Below are 8,742 nucleotides of genomic sequence, written 5' to 3'. Positions count from 1 at the left end.
GAGGTGGGGTCGATGTTGTTTTTTCATTGTCTGGAGCTGCAGGGGAGGCGAGGCGCGGGGAAAGGGGCGAGGGGAGCCGGGGTAATTAACACGGGGGAGGCACCCCTCCGTCTCCCACTTCCACCCACACCCCCATCCCTCCACCCCCTCCGCTTTGCAGGAAAAAGCCTGGATGCGAAAGGATGGGGGAGAACAAAGAGCCTTTGGAAGACGTGGCTGTTATCTCATTGTCTGTGTGATTGGGGGAGCTGCGGCGGGGAGGATACTGTGGTCCCTTCCTCCGGCGCTCCCCACCCCCATCCCTCTCCCCGCTGTCAGTGCGCACGCACACGCGTCGCTTTTTATTTCTTTTTCCTGGTTTTCTTATTCCATCTTCTACCCACCCCCCTTCCTTTCTTTCACCTTTCCTTCCTTCCTTCCTTCCTTCCTTCCTTCCTTCCTTCCTTCCTTCCTTCCTTCCTTCCTTCCTTCCTCCTTTCCTTCCTCAGGAGAAAGGCCTCTCTCTCCGTGTTCACAGCGGACCTTGATTTAAATGTCCATACAATTAAGGCACGCGGTGAATGCCAAGAATGGGGCTGGCTGAGCACCGTGGGTCGGCAAGGGCCCGCCAAGGAAGGAGCGACCGACCGAACCAGGCGCCCTCCGCAGACCTCAGCGCAGCGGCTGCGGGCGCGAGGGGAGGGGTCTCCAGCTCCCTCCGGCTGCCTGTCCCGCACCGGAGCCCGTGGGGTGGGGAGGTGTGCAGCCTGTGACAGACAGGGGCTTAGAGATGCAAACAGACTCAGGGAGAGAAACAGAAGCTGGTTCTGTGACAGAAGCAGATCTGTGCAGCACAGATGCGGTGTGCGTGGGGAGGGGGTCGCTTGGGAGCGCATTGCGGAGTGCTTGTGTGTGCAGATTTTTCTCTGGGCTCAGGACTCATTGTATGTGGGTCGACACTTTCCTCCGTGACTGTGTTTTTGTTCTGAGCTGAGTTTTTTGATTTGCCCTTAAAAAAAAATAATAATTTGGCATCCAGAGACTGGCAGACTGCCTCAGGGCCTGGACTGCGGATATATTGTGTTCTGCTTGAGGTTTGGGGAGGAGGGCAGGCGGTTGGAAGGGAGAGGGGGAGCTGTTTGTCACCCTTTGCTGTAGAGCTGAGAACACCTGACAAGCTTAAGGAAGTCCCTAAGCTATGTGGACAAGAAGGAGCCAGTTCCCAGCGGGTTCACAAGCTCCATCGGAGCTGAAAGCCTGGCCATGGCTCTAAGGAGCACCTCAAGCCCTCCCTGTAGCTGTTATTGCAGTTTCAGGCAGAGATCCAGGAGCTGCAGAGGAAGGGAGAGGCACAATAACCTACATGGACCCAAGGGAGACATGTGTTCCTTTAAAAATGTGAACAGAAGGAAAAACAGAATGTGTGCAAGTGGGGGTCTGAGGAAAGACTGTTTTGAAAGAGGCTGTCAGGGAATGGAAAGGGTTAAGTTTTTCATCCTGAAGAACCTGCTTCCCAAATCAGGCCTTCCTCCCATCACTAGACCCTGAGCAGCAGCTGGTCCTAGAGACCCCCCTGGTACTGCGCTGCCACAATCTCATCCCATTTCCAGCTCTGTATTAACCACCAAGCTGCAGCGGATGGGGCAAGACCTAAGCTCATTAATTTCCAGGTGGAGGAAATGGAGGAGGGGCAGGTCCCTGCAGTAGAGGGAGGAGCAGAGAAAGGAGGCCAAGAGCTGGATCCTTCTGCCCAGGAAGCCTGCTGCATCCCTTCCCCCGAGCATGGCAGAGGCCTGGCTTTGCAAGGCCAAGGCCATAAGGGATGTTTAGGAGATTAATTTGATTCCTGACACAGTAATCAAGGCCTAAGAGTCCCCACTGAAGCTTACTGAGGACTTCTTTCCTCTCCAAAGCCTCAGTCTAGCCTGCTAAATAAATTAGTACTCAGTGATGCCTTGGATCAGGGCCCCTCCCTGGCCTCAGTTCCCCCAAATATTTATTGAGTACCTACTATGTGCAATCCTTGTGTAATTTTTACCTCTTAGGCTCTTCATTTGCCCTCCTAAGGCAGTGTTTAGAGTCAAGCAGAGGTTAAGTGTGTAGCACCCCACCTAGATACTTCCAGAACCTTCTCTGGGTCTGCAGAATGTGGCACAACCTGCTTGCCCCTGCAGAGAGAAAGCTGCAGTGCACATCTTGCAGACTGCAGGTGCTGGGCTGCCTCTGGAGACCCAGAAGGCAAGCTTGGCTGCAGGACAGAAAGGGAAAACAGCTTCTCTCACCCCTGAGCCTTAACAAGCCTTGTCTATTTGCCATTGCCTTCAAAATATACCTCCCCTGAAACTAGTAGCTTTCTGAGTTCTGGTGTCCCCTTCGCCCTTTCTGGACAGGTTTGGGAAGAAGAAAGCAGTCAGTGCTGGGCCTTATTGGGGTGTAAAGCCCCTTGCTCTGCCCCCTCTGCTCACTGTGAAGGCTGCTGGATGCTTCTTTTAGGCATGGTTTAAGCCTCTGATTACTAACCCCCTTGCCCCACAAATGTCCACATTCACGAGCCTCTTTTTGGTAATTGCTTCCCCGTAATTCCTTCAGAGATTGCTGTACCCTTCGCGGATGTGCCCTCCGGTAAAATCTCCGGATGCCTTCCCACGTAATGCCCCTTTCAGACGCTTTAAGCTGAGAGCTTAAACCGCAGGTACCATGGCTGACGCCTGCTAGGTTTCTGCTGTGGATAATCTATGATGGGAGGGGCATATTTTTTACTTCACTACTTATGTAAACTCTTGTTCCAGAAAGCTTTAATGTGTGTGGGAGTGTTCTGGGTCTACTAGGTCTGTGTGCAAGGGTGTGGGCATTTGCTTGTGTCTACTGGGTGGGTCTCATTACAAAATGTATGTTTTTATGTAGGGCTTTAATGGTCGAAAATGGCAAAGAGACCAATGGACCACTTGGTCCTGGGTATAATTGCCAGGCTCCTTCTGTGCTCGAATAAGGTGTCCAAGTGAAGGTCAGCCTTCTGTATTTGGGGCCTATTGATGCCACCAGTAATTTTACAAGAAACCTGGATGTTTCTCCCCTTTGAGGGCATTTAACTCTTTAACATCTTCTCTCTTATTACCTATTTGAGCCCCTCTAGCTACAGTCTATGGCTTAAGTGAAAGGGGAATTATATGGTTAAGAAAAAGTAGGACAAGGTTGAGGCAGTTTGCTGACTGAATATGTGAAGAAGGCTCTGATGGGCTCATATGCACCGCCGCCATCACAGTCCTCAACGTGATGCAAGCTTATACGATTCTTCGGGTAACTCTACCAGATACTTCCAGATTTAGAAATGTATCAAAGGAAAAATTGGTGATATTCTTCTTTCCCCCTGCCAGAAACAGCCCAGATCTCCGCTTAAGCGGAAAAGAGACTCCAGACCTTCTAACAGAGGCAAAGGTAAACTCCTGTAAGTTACTTCTGTTACCAAAGGGAGGGGGGCAGCTTTTGTGAATGTTTGAGGAGCTTTTGCCAGAGAGAATTTGGAGGAGGGGTGTGCCCATATGCACACATACATTTTCCCACATAACCATATCCAATGCTAGCATTTAGAGGAAGGCATTTAGCCACCAAAAGTCCATCCACCTATGCTGCTTCCACAGGGAAAACGTTTTCTCTTTCCTCCTCTTGAACTTACATAATACCCTCCTCCCATTCCAACCTTAGAATGGAGTCTTTTGGGGGCAGCTGCAAAGCATTCTCCCTAGGACAGATGGAGCCTCCCTTCCCTCATCTACTCTGTGGGTGGTTTCAGGGCCCATGAGTCAACATGAGGAGTTGTGCTGGTGGTATGTGTGTTGGAGGCTGGGCTGGCTGATTCACAGTGACGAGGATGTCAATAATAACAATAATGAGAATGATGGTACCCAATAAAGACTTTTTTCCCCAAATCCCATCTACAATTCTTTCATTGGGTGTTTTGCCAAGTCTTTCTCAATCTCATTTCAGCTTTTTTAAAAGAAAATGTATTCAATATTTAATTGCATCACAAATGTAGACATATAAGAAAAAAGGACTTCAGACGGAATTTATGGGAGGCAATGTGTGTGGCTTTTTGCCTTATAGAGCTGTGTAGAAGGCCTGGAATGATCTTCCTGCAACAAATTTAGATGGCCTCAAAGAAAAAAGAAAAGAAAAAAAAAAATCAGGCCTTATTGAGGGCAAGGAATGTTCCAGGTCAGAAATAAAAGTGTCAGCAACTCTCAATAGGTTCATCTTTTTATTTCCTATCCTTCTCCCTTTTGTCTTAAAATAGAAACGCTACCAAGACCTGAGGGACTGGGTCAGGGGCCCGGAAGCCCAGAAAACAAACTTCCAGAATCACTAAGAGCTTTCTCTCTCAAAATTACACTGGGAGGGTTCTTTTGAAATTCAAATCCAACCTATTTGTTGCTTAAGCACACACAAAATACTGAGACCTGGGGTCCAGGAGGCAATACTTTGGCTGCAAGTGCATATTGCAACTTCGTGTGATGTTCCCAGGGCGGTTCTGCGTCGAGTTGCCGCTCCACGACTGTAGGCGCGGGCCCCATTTCGGCCCCTGACGGCCCGGACCGCGCCCAGGGCTTCTCAGTGACTCGCTTCCCAGCACGCACGAGGCGTTCTCGTCTCTTTCTCTTGGAATGCGCCAGGGACTTCTCCATGGAGCAAAGAGAAGATGAGCAGGCGCTGGTTTCCCTTTTCTTTTTTGCTTCCATTTCCCAGTCTTGATTTTTTTTTTTTTTTTCTTTCTCTTTCTGTCCCGAATCATGCAGACCTGGAACTCCTGAGATTCGGGTCCTCCTGCAGTTCCCAAAGCTTTGGACCCATCGGAGGTGTGGGTAGACGCGAGTTAGTCTCAGGTTCTTTCTAGGATGAGCCCCAAGCCCAAGTTCTAAGTCGAGGGGGAGGCGAAGAGGTCAGGGCGCCCCCAGCTCGGGGCGACAAACGCCAGGGACTGTCCCCGGAGAGGTCATTTTTCCATTTGCCATGCACATTGATTTCACTCTAGCGCCAGACGGACACTCGACGGTCAACGTTAGAGATTATTACGGTGTCGGGGGCAGGAAGAGGGACGAATCGAGGCGAGGGTACACCCTCAGCTTCCAAGGGTGGCCGAGCCAGACCGAAGGCCTGGGCGGGGGGTCACGTCCTCCCCTGGCCACCCGCAGGGCTCCCCAGCCGCAGGCCTGGGCCTAGACGCCGCATCCCCACGGCCTTGCAGCCGGTCAGCCTGTGCGCCCGGCGCCCGCAGTCCTGCTTCCCTCGTCCTCCTCCGGGCCTCTCTCCGATCCACTTGAGTACCTGCGGCCTTGAGGACCCCACTCTGCACCCCGGAAAGCCTCAGAACTTGCAAGAAAGGGGCTGGCAGGTGCAGCCTGGGAAGGGCTACAGACAGGGGGGAGGTTGGGAGAGGACCCCGCCGCGAAAGCGCTTGGGGGTTTGGAGCTTTATTTGCTGAGTCCGTCTCAGTGCATCCTCCTGAACTCCCCATTAGGACGCCCCGCCCATACCTCCAGCCTCCTCTCCGGGATAGCCCCAGTGACCCTGCCAGGGAGCGGGCATTTTCCCTGAGGACCCAGCGACGTGTCCTCGCCATCCCCAAACACCCTCCTTCCCTTCCCCCGCAGCCCTCTCCACAGAAGCCAAAACCACAACAAAAATCTTCAACCTGCAAGGAAAAAGACTCATTCCTCCTTCGGCCTTAGTCAGCGTTAGTTCCAGATCCCACGCCGGAGGGGACGGAGCAGCTAGAAGTCGGTTGGAAGGAAGGCGCAGAAGGCTCTTTCTGTCTTCATGAATCTCCTTGCAAATGCAACCGCTGCTGCCATTAGGACGGGGTCTCTGTTTTCAAAAGAACTCAATTCCTTCCGTTTCCTCATCTGTTGGGTCCATCAGCGTGCAGTGAGTGATACAAGGTCCCTTTGGGTCAACAGGCCGTGCACCGAAACAACTTTCGGAGTCCTGGCCTCAAGGTCGTGGGCCGGGTGGTGCCTGACGGAGGCTGTGCCACTGAGACCTTCCGACGTGCAGGAAGGTGCCCTGAGCTGCACAGGGGGCTTCTGTCAGCCCCCTCCCACTCTACACAGATTGATGCGGCAATATTTATTCCCATTTAATTGAGACACTGGTTTAATTTCAGATTGCTTCGGCTTAAGGCCCAATGGGGTTTTCTGCAGCTCTTTTCCCCAGTGCCTCTACAGAAATTAATTGCTGTTAATATCCAATTTTGGCTTTATTATTCGTTAGCCAATTATGTATCCCATAGCCCAGGCCCCTTGCTGCTTTCAGTCTCTGCTGGAATCAGCTCACACTATGCCCGGCTTCTGCTTTTCTGCTTTCCCCTCTATTCAAACTCTCTCCTCCCAAGATGATTTACCGGCCAGTCAGGCATTTTGCTTGTGTCCCAGTGCTAGCTGAGCTGGGGGAGGTGTCTTTAAGACATTTTCCCCCTTTTGAGGGAAATGTCTTCTTTGCAGTGGAAATAACTAATTTCCATTTAAAAAAGAATCTAAGCTTCTCCACTCTCTTCACTATCTCAAGGCTTGCTTTCTCTAGAGCCATTTTTGGAGAGCAGTTTTGCATCAAAAGCAAGCAAGGTGCCCCAGCCTCAGGGCTCTCCTCCCCACCTCCCTAGGAGTCCCTCTGAGACTGTGTTAAAGCCACCACATATACATAACGCCATAGATTCAAACAGTGTGCTTGGAGGATGTCATTTCACATTTCAAGGAGGGAAACTTGAAAAAGCAATTTGGGAAAAGCACTATTTTCAGAGATGAGGAGGGCAGCTCTCCCCTTCTCCCCCACAGAGGCCCTGGAAACCATTCCAGCCTTGCACTGCACAACCCTGCTCGATGGAGCTGATGCAACTGGGGGCAAGAGCCTTTAAAAAGTGTTATTTTGCCTTGGTTTTTTGTGCCTTGAGTTCAATGATAGAGAGAGGCAAACACTTCCCATCACTGATGCTCTGGAAACAGAAACATACAAATGAGAATCCTAAGGACAGCAGAGGCCCTGCTTTGTCTGCTTCCTGTCCTTCCCCCATTTGGAAAGAATGCCTCCCATGCCTTCATGTGCCCTCACACTTATCTCCAGCAGTTCTGTAACAACCTGCACAGTGTCGGCATCAGAACCGAGTGCAGAGAAAACAAAAAGTCCAAGCCGCTGGCTTGGACTGCGGCCCCTACAGATGAAGCCCGAGGTGGGAGGTTTTCTTCTCTGCCTGGAAATCCTATAGTCAGATTTGTCGTAGGGGGGAGGTGAGTGGTGACTGTGGTGGAGGGCTGGGACATTGTTAAGAAGGTGCCTTACGCAGAAGGCTCAATAAATACCACCCAAATTGGATGTAATTAAATTAGCAGCAGCTGTCCTGCTTTTCCTGTCGAAAAGCTACAATTAGGCATGAAGGCCTCTTGGGCAAAGGCTAGATAGAGTGGCATCCAGGAAAGGAGGGGCTAACAGTGTTTTTGGTTCATCTTCTATCCTCAGCCCCTGCCTAGCTTGTCCAGATGTGTGGAGTTTTCTTTTCTTTTCTTTCCTTTTTGTTTGTTTTTTTGTTTGTTTTTGAGATGGAGTCTGGCTCTGTCACCCAGGCTGGAATGCAGTGGCTTGATCCCGACTCACTGCAACCTCCGTCTCCTGGGTTCAAGAGATTCTTCTGCCTCAGCCTCCTGAAGAGCTGGGATTACAGGCATGCATCACCACGCCTGGCTATTTTTTTTGTATTTTTAGTAGAGACAGGGTTTCACCACATTGGCCAGGTGAATTGGTAATATTCCAAAAATATGACCAAAGGACTGCCTATGGCCTCGGATCCCAACCTCAGGTGACCCACCCGCCCTGGCCTCCCATAGTGCTGAAATTATGGGCATGAGCCACTGCACCCAGCTGAGTTTTATTTTCAAAATAGTCCAAGCATAGTAAAGAGCCCACATACTGTACCCAGTCCCAGAGAGAATTTCTGGGAAAATAAGAGGAAAAAAACCCCTCTTTTTTAGAACCCTTCTACCATCCTTTGAGAGCACTTTAACTTTCAAAGATCCTCATATTCAAATCTCTCTTGTCACCACTCCAATTCACATCTCAACCAAGGCCTTTCCCACTGCGGTATGCCCTCTAAACAAAACTAATAACAACAACAACAACAACTATAATAATCAACTTCTATTTCCTTCTCCTCTCCTTCCCCCAGCCCCTTGAATATATCTCTATTCTCAATGTTCAAGAGGTATTAGGAGAAAGACAGTGAGGTTAAACCATTTCATACTAACATGTGAGTCACTTCAACAAGTCTTTTAACTTCCCCAGAGATATTTAACATTTTAGAAGAGGTGTTGGCTGGGCACGGTGGTTCATGACTGTAATCCTAGCATTTTGGGAGGTCAAGAAGGGAAGATCACTTGAGCCCAGGAGTTTGAGGCCAGCCTGGGCAACGTGGCAAGACTCTATCTCTACAAAAAATCAAAAAATTAACCGGGAGTGGTGGGGCACAATCCCAGCTACAGTCCCAGCTACTCAGGAGGCTCAGTGTGGGAGGATTGCTGAAGCTGCAGAGGATGAGGCTGCAGTGAGCTGTTCATGCCACTGCACTCTGACCTGGGATACAAGAGTGAGACCCTGTCTCAAAAAAAAAAGAAAAAAAAGAAAAAGAAGAAGAAAGAAAGTGAGAGAAAGAAAGAGAAAGAAGAAAGAGAGAGAGAGAGAAAGGAAGAAAGAAAGAAAAAGAAAAAAGTAAAAGAAAGAAAGAAA

At 50.1% G+C, this 8,742-nt stretch overlaps 1 long non-coding RNA gene across 1 annotated transcript; it reads left to right on the top strand.

Annotated features, from left to right (window-relative positions):
- Positions 1-590: 590 nt before the first annotated feature.
- On the top strand, positions 591-3,905 carry LOC105512377. Its single transcript, XR_001001837.1, has 3 exons — positions 591-3,276; positions 3,354-3,414; positions 3,682-3,905. It is a non-coding gene; the product is annotated as an uncharacterized LOC105512377 (long non-coding RNA).
- Positions 3,906-8,742: the final 4,837 nt, after the last annotated feature.

Source organism: Colobus angolensis, unplaced genomic scaffold (genome assembly GCF_000951035.1).
Source record: "Colobus angolensis palliatus isolate OR3802 unplaced genomic scaffold, Cang.pa_1.0 Scaffold210, whole genome shotgun sequence".
NCBI lineage: Eukaryota > Metazoa > Chordata > Mammalia > Primates > Cercopithecidae > Colobus > Colobus angolensis.
Note: the sequence above shows the minus strand (reverse complement) of the source record. Positions and strands in the feature narration are given on the sequence as shown.